Raw genomic sequence first — 4,264 nt, forward strand, 5'->3', positions numbered from 1 at the left:
TTCCACACCTGCTTTGCAAAGACACATTCCAGAAAGACGTGGGCAACGTCTCTTTTCCACCACAGCCACCTCGAGGGCGGCGTGTGGATGGGGTGAGACTTCGGGTGTGCAGGAAGGATCTGACAGGGAGGGCTCTTCTCACCATCAGCCAGGCTACATCTTGGTGCTTGTTTGAAAGTTCGGGTGATGAGGCATTCTGCCAAATGACTTTGGACTTCTGCTCAGGGGACCATCCGACAGGATCCACCATCACCTTTTCCCGTAGGGCCTTGAGGATATTCCGTGCAGACCACTGCCTGATGGATTGGTGGTCAAAGGTGTTTTTCCACAGAAACTTTTCCATGAAGGATAGGCAGTACGGCACAGTCCAACTGGATGGAGCATTCCACGGCAATATGACCAGGCCCATCCTTTGCAACACTGGGGACAGATAGAACCACAGCACGTAGTGACACTTGAAGTTTGCAAACTGGGGATCTACACACAGCTTGATGCAGCCGCACACAAAGGTAGCCATAAGGATGAAGGCGACGTTGGGTACATTTTTCCCGCCCTTATCCAGAGGTTTGAACATCGTGTCCCTCCGGACCCGGATCATTTTGGATCCCCAGATGAAGCGGAAAATGGCTCAGGTGATCGCCACAGCGCAGGAATGCGGTATGGGCCAGACGTGCTCCACGAATGTGAGCGCCTCGCACCTGATGACCAGGTTCTTACCCATAATGGAGAGAGATCGCTGCTCCCACATGCTCAGCTTATGTTGTACCCTGGCTACTCGCTCCTTCCAGGTTTTGGTGCACGTCTCAGCCCTTCCAAACCATATCCCCAGCACCTTCAGGTAATCTGACCTAACGGTGAAGGGGGCAAAGGATCGGTTAGCCGAGTTCCCAAAGAACATGGCCTCGCTCTTGCCGTGTTTAACATTGGCTCCCAAGGCCAGTTCGAGCTGGTCGCAGATGCTCATCACTCTGCGCACAGACAGTGGATCCGAGCATAAAACGGCGACGTCATCCATGTACAGGGAGGTTTTAACCTGAGTGCCTCCGCTGCCTGGGATTGTCACCCCTCTGATGCTCGCATTCTTCCTAATAGACTCAGCAAAGGGTTCAATACTGCAAACAAACAAGACAGGGGAGAGAGGAAAGCCCTGTCTGACTCCAGATTGGATCGGGAAACTTTCTGATTCCCACCCATTGATTGAGACTGCACTACTGATGTTTGTGTAGAGTAGTTTGATCCAATTGCAGATTCCCTCCCCAAACCCCATTTTGGAATGCACATCCATCATGTAAGTGTGCGATATCCTGTCAAAAGCCTTCTCCTGGTCCAGGCTGATGAGGCAGGTGCCCACCCTCCTGTCCCGTACATAGGTGATCATATCCCTGAGTAGCGCAAAGCTATCAGAGATTGTCCTGCCTGGTTTTGTATAGGTCTGATCAGGGTGAATCACCAACTCCAGAGCAGACTTGAATCGACTGGCTATGTCTTTTGACAGAATCTTGTAGTCAGCATTAAGCAGAAATTGGGCCACCAATTTCTGATTTCTGTCCTCTCCCCCTTCTGCTTGTCGATGAGGGTGATGATGCCTTTCCTCATGGATTCTAACATGCTGCCAGCCTGGAGCATACTCTTGTTTACTGGCGGACATGTTGATTCTTTCCTCAAATCAGTGCACAATAAAAGAGACTGATTCTGTCAGGCTCCTTTTTATACAGGCCACCTGGACCTGGCTGAGAAAGGCAGAGTGAGAGCAGGGAGGGGAGGAGAGAAGAGTGAAGATTAAACAGAGAGCGAGATGGAGGAGACACCCAGAGTGACAGACAGAGAGAGAACGGCCCCTCATCTTTCAGCTCCACCTCCAGTTTCCTCCGGGCTGCCAATTTCAAACCCTTTATTAACAGTAGAACCAAAACCCTGCTCTCCACACAAACCCTTCCAGACTCGGCCTTCATAGTCAAGGCTTTCCAGAAAGCCGGAGCTTTTAAATATGGTCCCGATGCAATTAACAGTCAGTAATATTCCCACCTAAACACAGTCCATTCTATACTAAGAAACCTCCTCAGTAACATCACCATTTCCTCACACATCCGCTTCCTGCAGTTTCCAAACACCTTACTGCAGCTGTTTGGGGAATCTCCTGTGTTAAGATTGGAGTTGGAAAGCGGCCTTTACCCGGCAGTGTTATTGTCTCACACTGAATCTGCCAGACATCCTGTTCTCTTTATTGCGAGAGAGAAAGCACGGATTTAGGAAATGTTCATTTGAAATGATCTCTATTGAGAACGAGCCCGGCCGTGGGACAGGTCTTCCAGTGCAAAGAGCTGTCCATGACCGAGTGTTGCAGACTGGCACATTGCAACGTCCAAGACTATGTGCTGTGGGACGGCATGAAAGCTTGGGGAAGCCACCATGGAGACTCAATGGGGAAAGGCTGCAGTCTGAGGCCCTAGTAGGCCATAGTACAGTGAGGGGCTGGAACCCGTGTAAAACCCCTCGGACTGTTTGCACCAGAGAATGTTTGATGTGTAATGTAAATACTCTAAATTTAACCTGTGCAGGCAGGGATAGTGAGATACATCATGTACATTATTGAAGGAAACTGATCTGTATTGTACCTTATGTAATATTAAATTTGAACTGCTTTGCAATGTAATTGCACAAATTATATGAATAAAATACATATTGTGCAAAAGAAAGCAGCTTTCCTGTCAACACACACCTTGTCTCAGGGCACAACTTTCCTGTGATCTTGTCATACCCAACTTTGCTCTATATCTTCTGACACACACACTTTACAGTCTGTCATTTCCAAAAACAAGCATTCTAAAATCAAAAGACCTTTTGTTTATTTCTCCTTTCTTTTCATTTCTCCTCTATTCTTCTCAATCACTCCCTTCAACAGTCCTATTCAGATCAAGGTGGAATGTGAATAGTGTCACAACTCACCTGACACTATTATTACCCTTCTTTTCTCTTGTCTCATTCAATGGGAAAGTTTTATTCACCAGTCTGTTGCTGTTTTACACTCTTGCCATACCATCTGGTATTGCATCCATCTGAATTCTGTGCTTTCATGGCCTTACATATCTTTTCCTCTTCTGGATGATTTGTTTGCTTCAGTTCCATTCAACCAGGCTGGACCACAGGGAAGCTTAGAACCTTTGCCTTGGACGGGTCCACGTTGATCCATTACATTCAGAATCACCTCCTTGAAATAACTCCATAGTACAACTACAGTAACCACACAGAATCTGCTTCAAACACTCCTCCACATTTTATCTGTTCTGACCGTCAACACCTCCAGCTCTTTTGTTTAAGTGGAACCCATCAGGTGTGTATAGGCTCCTTCTATTCTGAAAGCTGTAGCACTGGTTCAGGGAATTCAGCCCTGTTTCTCTACTCTAAAGGCTCAGCCATGCTTGTTCTGCGTGGTATTTTACATTTATTGCAACGTTACAAGACCTCCAATCCTCTGGAAAATGATGGTCAGACCTTCCACTATTTCTTCCCTGGCTTCTTTCAACAGCCTGGGGTACATTTCATCTGGACCTGGTGATTTATCCACATTCAAGGATGTTCATCCCATTAAGACTTCCTCTCTCGTTCAGTTATCACGTCCAATACTTCACACTCCTCCTCCTTCATAACAATATTTGCATCGCCCTCTCATTCGGGAAAACAGTAAAGTATTCATTAAGGATATTGGCAACATCTTCCACCCCGATACAAAGGTTACATTTTTGATCTTTTATGTGCCCTGCTGTTTGCCAAGTTGCCTCTTACTCTAATGTTTTGTTGCAACATCTTTGGGTCCATTGTTGCTTTGTTTGTCTATGTTTTTTCCTGCTTTCTCTTTGCTCTTCACCGCTACTCCCAAACGCCTCCAGTGCAGTCAAAACATAAGGTGTCAGAAGTGGGATTCGAACCCACGCCTCCAATGGAGACTGCGATCTGAACGCAGCGCCTTAGACCGCTCGGCCATCCTGACTACCTGCGACGTGCTGTCAATGCTAAGGAAATTATTCATTCTTTGTGAAAGTATTTGTGAGATTGTGGAAATGTCTGGAAGAGGAAAGACCAGCGGGAAAGCTCGAGCCAAGGACAAGTCTCGCTCCTCCCGGGCTGGACTGCAGTTCCCGGTGGGCCGTGTTCACAGGCTCCTGAGAAAGGGGAACTATGCTGAGCGTGTGGGTGCCGGAGCCCCGGTCTATCTGGCTTCTGTGCTCGAGTATCTGACCGCTGAAATCCTCGAGCTGGCCGGGAA

The 4,264-nt window shown here is 47.6% G+C and overlaps 1 non-coding gene across 1 annotated transcript; it reads right to left on the reverse strand.

Moving 5' to 3' along the window:
- Positions 1–3,905: 3,905 nt before the first annotated feature.
- Positions 3,906–3,988, reverse strand: trnal-cag (transfer RNA leucine (anticodon CAG)). Its single transcript has one exon. It is a non-coding gene; the product is annotated as a tRNA-Leu (tRNA).
- Between the last annotated feature and the right edge of the window lie 276 nt (positions 3,989–4,264).

This window comes from Heterodontus francisci, unplaced genomic scaffold (assembly GCF_036365525.1).
Source record: "Heterodontus francisci isolate sHetFra1 unplaced genomic scaffold, sHetFra1.hap1 HAP1_SCAFFOLD_43, whole genome shotgun sequence".
In the NCBI taxonomy this organism is placed as follows: domain Eukaryota; kingdom Metazoa; phylum Chordata; class Chondrichthyes; order Heterodontiformes; family Heterodontidae; genus Heterodontus; species Heterodontus francisci.